Here is a 16,538-nt window from a genome sequence, read left to right as displayed (position 1 = left end):
ACTGTAGCAGTGTGAGCTTCCTTCCAGCAGTGCCCTGTCACAATTCCCGGGGTGGGGGAACTGTCGCAGTGTGAGCTTCCTTCCAGCAGTGCCCTGTCACAATTCCCGGGGTGGGGGAACTGTCGCAGTGTGAGCTTCCTTCCAGCAGTGCCCTGTCACAATTCCCGGGGTGGGGGAACTGTCGCAGTGTGAGCTTCCTTCCAGCAGTGCCCTGTCACAATTCCCGGGGTAGGGGAACTGTCGCAGTGTGAGCTTCCTTCCAGCAGTGCCCTGTCACAATTCCCGGGATGGTGGAACTGTCGCAGTGTGAGCTTCCTTCCAGCAGTGCCCTGTCACAATTCCCGGGGTGGGGGAACTGTCGCAGTGTGAGCTTCCTTCCAGCAGTGCCCTGTCACAATTCCCGGGGTGGGGGAACTGTAGCAGTGTGAGCTTCCTTCCAGCAGTGCCCTGTCACAATTCCGGGGGTGGGGGAACTGTAGCAGTGTGAGCTTCCTTCCAGCAGTGCCCTGTCACAATTCCCGGGGTGGGGGAACTGTCGCAGTGTGAGCTTCCTTCCAGCAGTGCCCTGTCACAATTCCCGGGGTGGGGGAACTGTCGCAGTGTGAGCTTCCTTCCAGCAGTGCCCTGTTACAATTCCGGGGGTGGGGGAACTGTAGCAGTGTGAGCTTCCTTCCAGCAGTGCCCTGTCACAATTCCCGGGGTGGGGGAACTGTCGCAGTGTGAGCTTCCTTCCAGCAGTGCCCTGTCACAATTCCCGGGGTGGGGGAACTGTCGCAGTGTGAGCTTCCTTCCAGCAGTGCCCTGTCACAATTCCGGGGGTGGGGGAACTGTAGCAGTGTGAGCTTCCTTCCAGCAGTGCCCTGTCACAATTCCCGAGGTAGGGGAACTGTCACAGTGTGAGCTTCCTTCCAGCAGTGCCCTGTCACAATTCCCGGGGTGGGGGAACTGTCGCAGTGTGAGCTTCCTTCCAGCAGTGCCCTGTCACAATTCCCAGGGTAGGGGAACTGTCGCAGTGTGAGCTTCCTTCCAGCAGTGCCCTGTCACAATTCCCAGGATGGTGGAACTGTCGCAGTGTGAGCTTCCTTCCAGCAGTGCCCTGTCACAATTCCCGGGGTGGGGGAACTGTTGCAGTGTGAGCTTCCTTCCAGCAGTGCCCTGTCACAATTCCCGGGGTGGGGGAACTGTCGCAGTGTGAGCTTCCTTCCAGCAGTGCCCTGTCACAATTCCCGGGGTGGGGGAACTGTAGCAGTGTGAGCTTCCTTCCAGCAGTGCCCTGTCACAATTCCGGGGGTGGGGGAACTGTAGCAGTGTGAGCTTCCTTCCAGCAGTGCCCTGTCACAATTCCCGGGGTGGGGGAACTGTCGCAGTGTGAGCTTCCTTCCAGCAGTGCCCTGTCACAATTCCCGGGGTAGGGGAACTGTCACAGTGTGAGCTTCCTTCCAGCAGTGCCCTGTCACAATTCCCGGGGTGGGGGAACTGTCGCAGTGTGAGCTTCCTTCCAGCAGTGCCCTGTCACAATTCCCGGGGTAGGGGAACTGTCGCAGTGTGAGCTTCCTTCCAGCAGTGCCCTGTCACAATTCCCGGGATGGTGGAACTGTCGCAGTGTGAGCTTCCTTCCAGCAGTGCCCTGTCACAGTTCCCGGGGTGGGGGAACTGTCGCAGTGTGAGCTTTCTTCCAGCAGTGCCCTGTCACAATTCCCGGGATGGTGGAACTGTCGCAGTGTGAGCTTCCTTCCAGCAGTGCCCTGTCACAATTCCCGGGATGGTGGAACTGTAGCAGTGTGAGCTTCCTTCCAGCAGTTCCCTGTCACAATTCCAGGGGTGGGGGAACTGTCGCAGTGTGAGCTTCCTTCCAGCAGTGCCCTGTCACAGTGTCGAGGGAGAGGGGGCTACTACAGCAGTGTGAGCTTCCTTCCAGCAGTGCCCTGTCAAAAGTCCCGGGGTGGGGGAGCTGTCGCAGTGTGAGCTTCCTTCCAGCAGTGCCCTGGCACAGTGTTGAGGGAGAGGGGGCTGCTATAGCAGTGTGAGCTTCCTTCCAGCAGTGCCCTGTTGCAGTGTAGAGGGGGGAGGGGGTTTCTACAGCAGTGTGAGTTTCCAGCAGTGCCCCGTCATGTTTCCAGGGGCGAGGGAACTGTCGCAGTGTGAACTTCCTTCCAGCAGTGCCTTATCACAGTGTGGAGAGGGAAGGGGTTGCTACAGCAGTGTGAGCTTCCTCCCAGCAGTGCCCTATTACAATGCCAGAGAGGGTAGGGGGCTCCAGCTTTGCCCTGTCAGTGCCAGAGTGAGGACAGGGCTGACACTTTTGCCACATTTCTTATTTTTGCAGCAGTAGATCTGCAAGGGCAGTGTCTCATCTCTTCCGGAGAGGAAACTAAACAGGAAGCAGCATTGACATCTCAAGAATACATATCTCCCCCCACCATATATTCAGCTGCTAATGCATTAAAGATGGTATCACACCATCTCAGTCACCACACCAGCTAAGTAAGCAACCCTCAGCACGTGTTCAGCTCATCTCTCTCTTGTCGGTCTCGCTCGTGCAAGGCGTTTTTGTTGCCAGCGTACAGCGACGAGGCCACGGGTGAGCATGAGAACACAATGGGATGCAGCTCTGCTGTTCGCCATCAGCAATTCTTTCCGGCCTTCATTCTTTTGTTTCATGAGGCTACCTGAGTGGCAAGTGTGAGGCCTCCCTCTGACCCCACTCCCCCGCCCCCTGCACTGAGAAAAAAGGTGTGAGCAGCAGGGATGAAACTATTTTTTTTTTTTTATTGGTTTAGAGAGCATGAGGGTTTTCGATTTCGTGTTTTCTTTTGCAAGGAAAAGTTAAAATTGTTTTAGGAGTGTCCTGTCCTGCTGAGAGGAGAGTTAGAGTTTTCCAGGTTGCTTCGGTTCACCAGGGACAAGCCAAGCCAGTCCTAGTTTTGGCCCCACGCTCCAGTTCATCTTTGGATTTCCAGTTTCTTATCTTGCTTGGAGAAAATGGGAACGCCAGAACCAAGAATGTACTGTCACTGAGAGTCAAAACCAGGAGGGGATCCATATGAAAGCTGTTTGGTTGTCCCCTCGGGAACATAGAGGCCATTTTGGAAGCTCCATAAACAATTCTAAAGGAGGCACTGAGGCCCCTATCATATCCTCTGGTTCTCAGGGATCACGACTCTGCAAGCCCAGACCCTATCATGAAGAGTCCAGCCCTTTGCCATATTGTGTTTTTCCACATTTAATCTCTGGACTTGTCGTCATTTTGAAAATATCTCTTCCACATGTCATTTACCCCCATAGACCTCAATGGCATCACCCTCTTAAATATCTCTTCCCCATGTCATTTACCCCCATAGACCTCAATGGCCTCACCCTCTTAAATGTCTCTTCCCCCACGTCATTCACCCCCATAGACCTCAATGGCCTCACCCTCTTAAATATCTCTTCCCCATGTCATTTACCCCCATAGACCTCAATGGCCTCACCCTCTTAAATATCTCTTCCCCATGTCATTCACCCCATAGACCTCAATAGTGTCACCCTCTTAAATCTCTCTTCCCCACATCATTCACTCCCATAGACCTCAATAGTGTCACCCTCTTAAATATCTCTTCCCCATGTCATTCACCCCCATAGACCTCAATTGTGTCACCTTCTTAAATCTCTCTTCCCCACATCATTCACTCCCATAGACCTCAATGGCCTCACCCTCTTAAATATCTCTTCCCCACATCATTCACACCCATAGACCTCAATGGCCTCACCCTCTTAAATCTCTCTTCCCCACATCATTCACACCCATATACCCTTTCTAAATATCTCTTCCCCACATCATTCATTCCCATAGACCTCAATGGCCTCACCCTCTTAAATATCTCTTCCCTATATCATTCACCCCCATAGACCTCAATATTGTTACCCTCTTAAATATCTCTTCCCCACATTATTCACCCCATAGACCTCAATAGTGTTACCCTCTTAAATATCTCTTCCCCACATCATTCACCCCCATGGACCTCAATGGTGTCTCCCTCTTAAATATCTCTTCCCTACATTATTCATTCCCATAGACCTCAATGGCATCACCCTCTTAAATATCTCTTCCCCACATTATTCACTCCCATAGACCTCCATGGTGTCACCGTCTTAAATATCTCTTCCCCACATCATTCACTCCCATAGACCTCAATGGCGTCTCCCTCTTAAATATTTCTTCCCACGTCATTCACCCTCATAGATCTCAATAGTTTCACCCTCTTAAATGTCTCTTCCCCACATCATTCACTCCCATAGACCTCAATGGCATCTCCCTCTTAAATCTCTCTTCCCCACATCATTCACACCCATATACCCTTTCTAAATATCTCTTCCCCACGTTATTCACCCCCATGGACCTCAATAGTTTCACCCTCTTAAATGTCTCTTCCCCACATCATTCACTCCCATAGACCTCAATGGCGTCTCCCTCTTAAATCTCTCTTCCCCACATCATTCACACCCATATACCCTTTCTAAATATCTCTTCCCCACATCATTCATTCCCATAGACCTCAATGGCCTCACCCGCTTAAATATCTCTTCCCTATATCATTCACCCCCATAGACCTCAATATTGTTACCCTCTTAAATATCTCTTCCCCACATTATTCACCCCATAGACCTCAATAGTGTTACCCTCTTAAATATCTCTTCCCCACATCATTCACCCCCATGGACCTCAATGGTGTCTCCCTCTTAAATATCTCTTCCCCATGTCATTCACTCTCATAGACCTCAATGGCGTCACCCTCTTAAATCTCTCTTCCCCGCGGCCTTCACCCCTATAGTTTACATCAGGTGTGAACCTTGTATAAAAATGCCATCTTGGAAGCCTAGACCATTAGAAATGGCAGAAGGAAGGCCAAATGACTGCCAGCATGGCTAAAAGGGGCGGTGACAGAAGCTATTTTAGCTTGTTCTTTTTTTTATTACATTTCTAAGATCTGATGTTAGTGATTTCATTGCTAGGCTGCTGAATGCTTCACTTGCCAAAGGACCACTCCCATCTTTTTTTTATAATCTGCAGTAGTCCATCCTTTACTTAAAAAGAAAAAAAAAAAAAAGGCAAATCTTGGATCCCAGGAATTACAGGCCAATCTGGTCTGTTTGCGTACCTGCCAGGTATTTATGACTTGGATTGGCCACTGTTGGAAACAGGATGCTGGGCTCGATGGACCCTTGTTCTGACCCAGTACGGCATGTTCTTAAGTTCTTATGTACCTTACCGCTACTCTCTTGAGTGATGGAGAATGTAGTGCTTGCTTACTCAATTGCAATTTCAGACTGAGGGAGGCTTAATCATTTTCTTAACAGCTCACAGTTCGGATTCTGGCCTTTATACAATCCAGAAACGTTACTTTTGTGTAGCTTTGACACTATTCATCTGGGTTGTGCTAAGGGGTACACAATGCATATTTATTTATTTATTTATTTAGAGGATTTTATATACCGATGAACGTTGGGAACATCTCATCGGTTTACAAGAAACAACGTGTAGCAAACTGCGCTTTACAGAGAAACTTGAACCAAATATACAATAAAGAACGAGAACACAATATTTCTAACAGATAGAGTCCTCAATGAAATTACAAATGTGCATCAATGTGCATATTAGTTCTACTCAATATATTCTCAGCCTTTTGACTCTCGTAATCATACTATACTTCTCACTCTCTCTCGTCTAGAAGCTCTGGGGATTTCTGCTATGTTTCTTTCGTGGCTTTTACTTCATTCTTCTCTGATCATTCTTTAAGGTCACAATCAGGAGCTCATCCTCTGTTTCAAACTCTTACCACAGGAGTCTCCCCCCAAGGATCTGCAATTTCAGCCACCCTTTTTAATATTTATCTGGCCACCGCCTTGCTCAGTTCTCAAACGCCCTGCCATTTCTTTTAAGTTATATGCAGATGACATAACAATTCTTTTTTCCGATCTCTTCAACTATGAAGCTTGCGTTCCGGAAATTATCCCCGTGTGTGTCTCAAATCATAAAGTGGTTATCAGCTAATAGACTAGCCTTGAATATTGAAACAAAATGATACCATACTGCTCTTCTGTGCCCCTCCAGTTAATAACCCTACAAATTTTATCTTTGACAGTTCTTCTATCCCAATCAAACTTCAAACCCGTGCCCTGGGTGTGCTGGTGAACTCATTGCTCTCATACTGATTCTCTTGTTTAGTCTTCTTATTTCAAATTACGGACGGTGTGCTCTATCAGACCTGTTCTCTGCCACTTGGATTTTCGTTCCGTAACTCAATCTCTTGTGCTGTCTACACTCGACTATTGTAATGCTCTGTTACTTGGTATTCCTCAGTCTGAGGTGAAAGTTTAACAATTGCTCCAAAACTCTGCTGTGCATTTGATCTCTGATTCTCCCCCACAAGATCATATAACTCCAGGAACTGTTAAAACTGCACTAGCTGATGGTGGCAGGGAGAATACAATTTAAAATGATTGTACTTGTTTTCAAGGCCCCTCATAATCTTGTTCCCCCTGGCATTCAGATGTAAAACATTGATAAGTCAGGCAAAAAAAAAACAAATTTGGCCATAGAGGCAAAAACTCGTAATAAAACCTTTTAAAAATATATCCAAAGTAAGAAGCCTGAGCGGGAGTCGCTGTATTGTTAGATGGTAGAGGGGTTAAAGGGGCACTTAGGGAAGATAAGGCCATAGCAGAAAGACTAAATGAATTCTTTGCTTCGGTGTTTACTGAAGAGGATGTTGGGGAGCTACATATGCTGGAAAAGGTATTAAATGGTGATTCTGAAGCACTGAAACAAATCACGGTGAACCTACATGATGTAATAGCGCAGCTTGACAAACTAAAGAGTTGCAAATTGCCTGGACCAGATGGTTTACACCCTAGAGTTTTGAAAGAACTCAAAAATGAAATTGCAGACCTATTGCTAGTAATCTGTAACCTATCATTAAAATCATCCATTGTACCTGAAGACTGAAGGGTGGCCAATGTGAAGCGGATCTTTAAAAAGGGCTCCAGGGGTGATCCGGGAAACTATAGACCAGTGAGCCAGACTTCAGTGCCGGGAAAAATCGTTGAAAGTATTCTAAAGAACAAAATTACAGAAAATATAGAAAGGCATGGTATAAGGGGGTACAGCCAGCATGGATTTACACATTTTTTGAAGGTGTTAATAAACATATGGATAATGGACATCCTTTGGATATATTGTATTTGGATTTTTAAAAGGCATTTCACAGTCCCCATGAGAGACTCCTGAGAAAAATAAAGTCATGGGATAGGAGGCAATATCCTGTTGTGTATTGCAAACTGGTTAAAAGGCAGGAAACGAGTAGGAATAAATTATTGGTTTTCTCAGTGGAGAAAAGTAAACAGTGGAGTGCCTCAAGGATCTGTACTGGGACTGGTGCTTTTTGATATAAATGATCTGGACAAGGGAATGACGAGTGAGGTGATCAGATTTGCAGACAACACAAAATTATTCCAAGTAGTGAAATTACAAGTGCATTGTGATAAATTGCAGGAGGACCTTGGGAGAGTGGAAGATTGGGCATCCAAATGGCAGGTGAAATTTAATGTGGACAAGTGCAAGGTGTTGCGTATAGGGAAAAATAACCCTTGCTGTAGTTACACGATGTTAGGTTCCTTATTAGGAGCTACCACCCAGGAAAAAGATCTAGGCATAATAGTGGATAATACATTGAAATCATCGGCTCAGTGTGCTGCAGCAGTCAAAAAAGCAAACAGAATGTTAGGAATTAGGAAGGGAATGGTTAATAAAATGGAAAATGTCATAATGCCTCTATATTCCTCCATGGTGAGACTGCACCTAGAGTGCTGTGTGCAGTTCTGGTTGTTGCATCTTAAAAAAGATATAGCTGAACTAGAAAAGGTACAGAGAAGGGCCACCAAAATGATAAAGGGGGAGAAAGGCTAAACAGGTTAGGACTGTTCAGCTTGGAAGAGAGATGGCTGAGGGAAGGATTTGATAGAGGCCTATAAAATAATGAATGGAATAGAACAGGTAAATATGAATCAGTTATTTACTCTTTCAAAAAATTAAAAAAAAAGTTAGGGGGGGGGGACACTCCACGAAGTTAGTAAGTAACACATTTAAATAAATTGGAAAATATTCTTTTTCACTCAATGCACAATTTAACCTCTGGAATTCATTGCTGGAGGATATGGTAAAGGCAGTTAGGGTAGCCGAGTTTAAAAAAATGTTTGCACAAGTTCTTGGAGGAGAAGTCTATAAACTGTTATTAACCAGGTAGACTTAGGAAAAGCCACTACGTATTCCTGGACTTTAGCAGCTTGGGATCTTCTTAGTTTTTGGGTACTTGCCAGGTACTTGTGAACTGGATTGGCCACTGTTGGAAACAGGATGCTGGGCTTGATGGACCCTGGGTCTTGTGATCTCAATAGTGTCACCCTCTTAAATATCTCTTCCCCACATCATTCCCTGTACGTACCCGGATCAGTCCAGACTCCTGGATTTTGCCCCTCCCCCCCTCCCCTCTAGCAGATGGAGACAGAAGTTTACCAACAAACTCCGCCTTATCTAGGCTGGTGCTACCTACAGTCGGGCAGTAATGTATTCTTCTGTCTCCAGCAGATGGTGGGGGTGCAAAACCTACAGTCTGTGTTGGGGCCTAAGATAGGTTTTGTCTTTAGTGACAGTGTTAGTTGGTTAGATATTTAAAAAAAAAAAAAAAGGAATTAATAGCAGTGACTGCTGGAGAAGGGTCTCCCGCCTCCCAGGGGGTTGTGAGGTCCTGAGAGGACCATCCTCCCTGGTTGTCAGAGGCAGCTGAGGTACTGGGTGGAAGGCCCCTTTTTCCAGCTCATCGACTACTGGGGCTGATACTGGGGAGCCCGGCTCACTCCCCCCAGTAGGGCCAAGTATTTGTTTGGGAAAAAAAAAAGAAACAGATTGTCATTTTTTCATTGCGGCTTCACTCTCCCTTCCCTTCTGATCCCCGGGGGGATTTAGCGCCGTTTCGCTGCGTTTCGGGGGGGTGAATTTAGATTTTTAATTTTAATTTTGTCCTCAGCATGCCGGGCTTGTGGCGCTGCGCGAGTGCGCCTGTCGTGGGATGGGCTGTGTACTAATTGCCTTTCGGGGGAGAGGGAGCTTCCACGACCCCGTGGAGGGTCGTTGTGAGGGTGCAGACAGTAACAGAAGCGTTCGGGGAGCTTCCCCCATCGATTTCGGGCCTGTTCCCGCAAAACGCGGGAACAGCCGCCATCTTGGATCTGCGGCCTCCGGAGCGGGCGCCATTTTGGGCCCGCTGCTGTCAGCGGCATCGGCAGCGTGTCCAGCACAGGAAGGGGGAGGATCTCCTGCCGAGTGTCTCGCCACAGTGGAGGGTCCCTGAGGGGGACCGGCCCGCAGGTCCTGACAGCCATGGCGCTGGGGACATCCCTGCAGGGAATGAGGATGATGTGTCCTCGGATTCATCATTTTCTTCTGAATTTGTCCTTCTAATGCATAAGGCCTTTAAGGCCTGGAAGGCGGGTAAAAAGAGACCTCTTAGTCTGAATCCCAACCCGGGGCTCCGAAGCGGACCAAGACCGTACAGGGCCCAGGTCGTCCGTTGGGCCAGAGGCCCCTCAACTTGTGAACCCCGTGGCAGATCCGGATACCTCCACGGATTCAGTGGCCCAGGATGACCGGGAGTTACCTTCCCATCCCCCGAGAGGGGTGGAGGGGGAGGTGGAGCAATTTCAGAGTGGTATCCGGGGATCTCATGGGGCAGACGGAGACAACCTGAAGGTGATCTGTCTATTTCGAAAAGATGAACTGGGACCGCTCATTCCAGCTATTTTGGGGGAGTTGGGCATCCCACTTCCCCAGGAAGAGTCTCGTTTGGGGGCTACGGATCCTGTGGTATTGTGCCTACGGGGTCCTCCGTCGTCCTTCCCATTTCATGGCTACGGATTTGCTCTTCAAGGAATGGGACACCCCGGACTTGGGCCTTAAGGTGGCTAAGGCTATGGATAAACTCTGTCCGCTTCCTGAGGAGGCTTTGGAGCTTTTACGAGTTTCTAAGGTGGATGCCGCGATGGCTACGGTCATGAAGAAGACCACTTTTTGGGTCACTGGGGGGACGGCCCTTAAGGATTTGCAGGATCGCAAACTGTAGGTTCAACTCAAGAAGATTTTTGAGGTTTCTGTGCTGGGAATCCGTGTGGCGATGTGTAGCAATTTTTAGTTGAAGGCAGGCCTGCGTTGGGTGCAGCAGCTCCTGGCTAATGAATCACTCTCTCAAGAGGAATCTCTCCAAGAGGGGCGTTTAGAGGTGGTGATAGCCTATAGTGCGGATGCCTTCTACGATTTGCTTCGCACGTCGGCCAGAACCATGGTGTCGGCCGTGTCCGCAAGGCGTCTGCTGTGGTTGCGCATAGCCGGGGTGGAAAACGTCCACGCGGACTTTCTCAATTGACATTCTCTAGATCCCGGAGAGTGGGAGCTCTCGGAGGAAGCCTTTCAGATTCTCTGTGCTCGGTGGGGCACGCCCAGCATGGATCTGATGGCGACGTTCAAGTATTCCAAGGCTCCTCGCTTCTTCGTTTGTCGGTGGGACACAGGAGCAGAGGGCGTGGACGCTCTGGTTCTTCCCTAGCCGACAGATGTTCTGTTGTATGTGTTTCCACCTTGGCCCCTCATAGGTCGGACTCTTCGCCGAATAGAATTACATCCGTCGGAGGTAATTCTTATAGCTCCAGAGTGGCCGAGACGCCCTTGGTTTGCGGATCTGATTAATCTGACCATCGAAGGCCCCTTACGGTTCCCGGACCTGCCGAACCTGCTTCATCAGGGTCCCGATTGTTTCGGCCAGGTCGAGCGCTTTTGTCTAGCGGCATGGCTTTTGAGAGGAAGCAGCTGAAAACCAGAGGGTACTTGGATGCTGTTGTGACTACGTTATTGAGGTCACGTAAGACTTCTACTTCTTTATCTTATGTACGAGTCTGGAAGATCTTTGAGGCATGGTGTCTCGACAGGGGTATCCTACCTATTCATGCGGGGGTACCAGACATTTTGAGTTTCCTTCAGGCTGGTTTGGCGAACGGCTTGTCAAGTAGTTCTTTGAGAGTGCAGGTGGCTGCTCTCGGTTCTTTACGAGGTAATATTCAAGGAGCGTGTTTGGCGGCACATCCCAATGTCGCTCGTTTTCTGCGAGGGGCAAAACATTTGCGTCCTCCGGTGAGGCAGCCGTGTCCATCTTGGAATCTAAATTTAGTTTTTAAAGCCTTGTGTGCGGCACCTTTTGAACCTTTGCATAGAGCGAGCTTGAAGGACCTCACTTTGAAAGTGGTATTCCTGGTAGCGATTGCGTCTGCGCGCCGGCTGTCGGAGATTCAGGCCTTGTCATGTAGAGAGCCCTTTTTGAAAATTTTGGACTCTGGCATTTCTCTGCGTACAGTGCCTTCTTTTCTTCCCAAGGTGGTGTCTTCCTTTCATTTAAATCAGTCGGTGGAGCTTCCATCTTTTTCGGATGTGGATAGGGCGGATCCCTTGTCTAAGGACCTATGGAAGCTGGATGTTCGTAGGGCTTTGATACGCTACCTGGAGATTACCAATGGCTTTCGGGTTTCGGATCACCTCTTTGTGCTCTGGAGTGGGCCAAGGAGGGGCAACATGGCTTCTAAGACTACAATAGCTCGGTGGCTGAAGGAGGCCATAAATTCGGCTTATTTATTGAGCAGTCGGTCCTTGCCCGAGGGTCTTCGGGCTCATTCAACTCGTGCCCAAGCCGCCTCCTGGGCGGAATGTCAATGGATTTCACCTGAGGAAATTTATAGAGCAGCTACTTGGAAGTCATTACATACTTTTGCCAGGCATTATCGGCTTGATGTCCGGGCTTCCGGGGCAGCTGGCTTTGGAGAAGGTGTGCTGAGAGCGGGCCTCTCCGGATCCCATCCCAAGTAAGTAAAAGCTCTGGTACATCCCAGGAGTCTGGACTGATCCGGGTACGTACAGGGAAAAGAAAATTGGTTCTTACCTGATAATTTTCGTTCCTGCCCATTTGACACTTGAAGGTAATGGAGAGTCCACACTGTTTTTCAATCTTTGTTTTCTTGTATCGACAGATCATTCGAGTTTTTTTCCGAATAGCACGGGTTCTGTACCCATGTAGGGGTTAATGAGCCAGTTTAAGGTTGTTAGGTTACTGTACATGGTTAGTTTGGGTTGTTTTGGATCCATTCTGCTTTGACATTAAGTAATACTGCCAAACTGTAGGTGGCACCATCCTAGATAAGGCAGAGTTTGTTGGTAAACTTCTGTCTCCATCTGCTAGGGGGGGGGGGGCAAAACCCAGGAGTCTGGACTGATCCATGGTACTACAGGAACGAAAATTATCAGGTAAGAACCAATTTTCATTTCACCCCCATAGACCTCAATGGCGTCACCTTCTTATATATTTCTTCTCCACATTATTCACCCCCATAGACCTCAATGGTGTCACCCTCTTAAATATCTCTTCCCCATGTCATTTACCCCCATAAACCTCAAAGGCCTCACCTTAAGAACATAAGAAAATGCCATACTGGGTCAGACCAAGGGTCCATCAAGCCCAGCATCCTGTTTCCAACAGTGGCCAATCCAGGCCATAAGAACCTGGCAAGTACCCAAAAACTAAGTCTATTCCATGTTACCATTGCTAATGGCAGTGGCTATTCTCTAAGTGAACTTAATAGCAGGTAATGGACTTCTCCTCCAAGAACTTATCCAATCCTTTTTTAAACCCAGCTACCCTAACTGCACTAACCACATCCTCTGGCAAGAAATTCCAGAGTTTAATTGTGCGTTGAGTAAAAAAGAACTTTCTCCGATTAGTTTTAAATGTGCCCCATGCTAACTTCATGGAGTGCCCCCTAGACTTTCTACTATCCGAAAGAGTAAATAACCGATTCACATCTACCCGTTCTAGACCTCTCATGATTTTAAACACCTCTATCATATCCCCCCTCAGTCGTCTCTTCTCCAAGCTGAAAAGTCCTAACTTCTTTAGTCTTTCCTCATAGGGGAGCTGTTCCATTCCCCTTATCATTTTGGTTGCCCTTCTCCATCGCAACTATATCTTTTTTGAGATGCGGCGACCAGAATTGTACACAGTATTCAAGGTGCGGTCTCACCATGGAGCGATACAGAGGCATTATGACATTTTCTGTTTTATTCATCATTCCTTTTCTAATAATTCCCAACATTCTGTTTGCTTTTTTGACTGCCGCAGCACACTGAGCCGACGAGTTCAATGTGTTATCCACTATGACGCCTAGATCTCTTTCTTGGGTAGTAGCACCTAATATGGAACCCAACATTGTGTAATTATAGCATGGGTTATGTTTCCCTATATGCATCACCTTGCACTTATCCACATTAAATTTCATCTGTCATTTGGATGCCCAATTTTCCAGTCTCACAAGGTCTTCCTGCAATTTATCACAATCTGCTTGTGATTTAACTACTCTGAACAATTTTGTGTCATCTGCAAATTTGATTATCTCACTCGTCATATTTCTTTCCAGATCATTTATAAATATATTGAAAAGTACTGGTCCCAATACAGATCCCTGAGGCACTCCACTGGCCACTCCCTTCCACTGAGAAAATTGTCCATTTAATCCTACTCTCTGTTTCCTGTCTTTTAACCAGTTTGCAATCCACGAAAGGACATCGCCACCTATCCCATGACTTTTTACTTTTCCTAGAAGCCTCTCATGTCGCCCCTGTCCCTAACCACAGAGGTTATGCAGCCTGAAGAACAGCACCATGAAGTCCAATTTCACTGAGTTTCTCCCTCTTCTCCTGTGGTGGGCCCTGAATTCTGTGCAGTGAAATGCAAAAACATCGACTTGCAGCCGATTCTTCTTTCTGTTCTTCTCTATGTTTAGGGATTGCTATTTTTGGAAAGACTATCCACCCCGTTTCCTCCTCTTTTTTTTCTGCCCCTCGGAGCACATCTTCGCTGTGCTATATTTAGTGACTTTGTTTGAAAGGACACAGCCTTGGCCCTCTCCTCAGCCCTTCTGTTATTAAACAAAGAAGGATAAATATGGATTCCGGTGTCCCCCTCCTTAACTTTACTTTCAGCAACAATCACTTTTCAAGGTCAGGAAAGCTGCCAGCAGCAACTATACTATCCTCAGGGCTGGGATCAGTGAGTGTAAAGGAGACCTGCCTGTATCCTCAGGGCTGGGATCAGTGAGTGTAAAGGAGACCTGCCTGTATCCTCAGGGCTGGGATCAGTGTGTGTAAAGGAGACCTGCCTGTATCCTCAGGGCTGGGATCAGTGAGTGTAAAGGAGACCTGCCTGTATCCTCAGGGCTGGGATCAGTGAGTGTGAAGGAGACCTGCCTGTATCCTCAGGGCTGGGATCAGTGAGTGTAAAGGAGACCTGCCTGTATCCTCAGGGCTGGGATCAGTGTGTGTAAAGGAGACCTGCCTGTATCCTCAGGGCTGGGATCAGTGTGTGTAAAGGAGACCTGCCTGTATCCTCAGGGCTGGGATCAGTGTGTGTAAAGGAGACCTGCCTGTATCCTCAGGGCTGGGATCAGTGTGTGTGAGGAGACCTGCCTGTATCCTCAGGGCTGGGATCAGTGTGTGTAAAGGAGACCTGCCTGTATCCTCAGGGCTGGGATCAGTGTGTGTAAAGGAGACCTGCCTGTATCCTCAGGGCTGGGATCAGTGAGTGTAAAGGAGACCTGCCTGTATCCTCAGGGCTGGGATCAGTGAGTGTAAAGGAGACCTGCCTGTATCCTCAGGGCTGGGATCAGTGTGTGTGAGGGAGACCTGCCTGTATCCTCAGGGCTGGGATCAGTGAGTGTAAAGGAGACCTGCCTGTATCCTCAGGGCTGGGATCAGTGTGTGTAAAGGAGACCTGCCTGTATCCTCAGGGCTGGGATCAGTGTGTGTAAAGGAGACCTGCCTGTATCCTCAGGGCTGGGATCAGTGTGTGTAAAGGAGACCTGCCTGTATCCTCAGGGCTGGGATCAGTGTGTGTAAAGGAGACCTGCCTGTATCCTCAGGGCTGGGATCAGTGAGTGTAAAGGAGACCTGCCTGTATCCTCAGGGCTGGGATCAGTGTGTGTAAAGGAGACCTGCCTGTATCCTCAGGGCTGGGATCAGTGTGTGTAAAGGAGACCTGCCTGTATCCTCAGGGCTGGGATCAGTGAGTGTAAAGGAGACCTGCCTGTATCCTCATGGCTGGGATCAGTGTGTGTAAAGGAGACCTGCCTGTATCCTCAGGGCTGGGATCAGTGTAGTGTAAAGGAGACCTGCCTGTATCCTCAGGGCTGGGATCAGTGTGTGTAAAGGAGACCTGCCTGTATCCTCAGGGCTGGGATCAGTGTGTGTAAAGGAGACCTGCCTGTATCCTCAGGGCTGGGATCAGTGAGTGTAAAGGAGACCTGCCTGTATCCTCAGGGCTGGGATCAGTGAGTGTAAAGGAGACCTGCCTGTATCCTCAGGGCTGGGATCAGTGTGTGTAAAGGAGACCTGCCTGTATCCTCAGGGCTGGGATCAGTGTGTGTGAAGGAGACCTGCCTGTATCCTCAGGGCTGGGATCAGTGTGTGTAAAGGAGACCTGCCTGTATCCTCAGGGCTGGGATCAGTGTGTGTAAAGGAGACCTGCCTGTATCCTCAGGGCTGGGATCAGTGAGTGTAAAGGAGACCTGCCTGTATCCTCAGGGCTGGGATCAGTGTGTGTAAAGGAGACCTGCCTGTATCCTCAGGGCTGGGATCAGTGTGTGTAAAGGAGACCTGCCTGTATCCTCAGGGCTGGGATCAGTGTGTGTAAAGGAGACCTGCCTGTATCCTCAGGGCTGGGATCAGTGAGTGTAAAGGAGACCTGCCTGTATCCTCAGGGCTGGGATCAGTGTGTGTAAAGGAGACCTGCCTGTATCCTCAGGGCTGGGATCAGTGTGTGTAAAGGAGACCTGCCTGTATCCTCAGGGCTGGGATCAGTGTGTGTAAAGGAGACCTGCCTGTATCCTCAGGGCTGGGATCAGTGTGTGTAAAGGAGACCTGCCTGTATCCTCAGGGCTGGGATCAGTGAGTGTAAAGGAGACCTGCCTGTATCCTCAGGGCTGGGATCAGTGTGTGTAAAGGAGACCTGCCTGTATCCTCAGGGCTGGGATCAGTGAGTGTAAAGGAGACCTGCCTGTATCCTCAGGGCTGGGATCAGTGTGTGTAAAGGAGACCTGCCTGTATCCTCAGGGCTGGGATCAGTGTGTGTAAAGGAGACCTGCCTGTATCCTCAGGGCTGGGATCAGTGTGTGTAAAGGAGACCTGCCTGTATCCTCAGGGCTGGGATCAGTGAGTGTAAAGGAGACCTGCCTGTATCCTCAGGGCTGGGATCAGTGTGTGTAAAGGAGACCTGCCTGTATCCTCAGGGCTGGGATCAGTGAGTGTAAAGGAGACCTGCCTGTATCCTCAGGGCTGGGATCAGTGAGTGTAAAGGAGACCTGCCTGTATCCTCAGGGCTGGGATCAGTGAGTGTAAAGGAGACCTGCCTGTATCCTCA

The sequence above is a fragment of the Rhinatrema bivittatum genome, chromosome 19, assembly GCF_901001135.1.
Source record: "Rhinatrema bivittatum chromosome 19, aRhiBiv1.1, whole genome shotgun sequence".
Lineage (NCBI taxonomy): Eukaryota > Metazoa > Chordata > Amphibia > Gymnophiona > Rhinatrematidae > Rhinatrema > Rhinatrema bivittatum.
The sequence above is the reverse complement of the archived record's forward strand: the minus strand, read 5'-3'. Positions refer to the sequence as shown.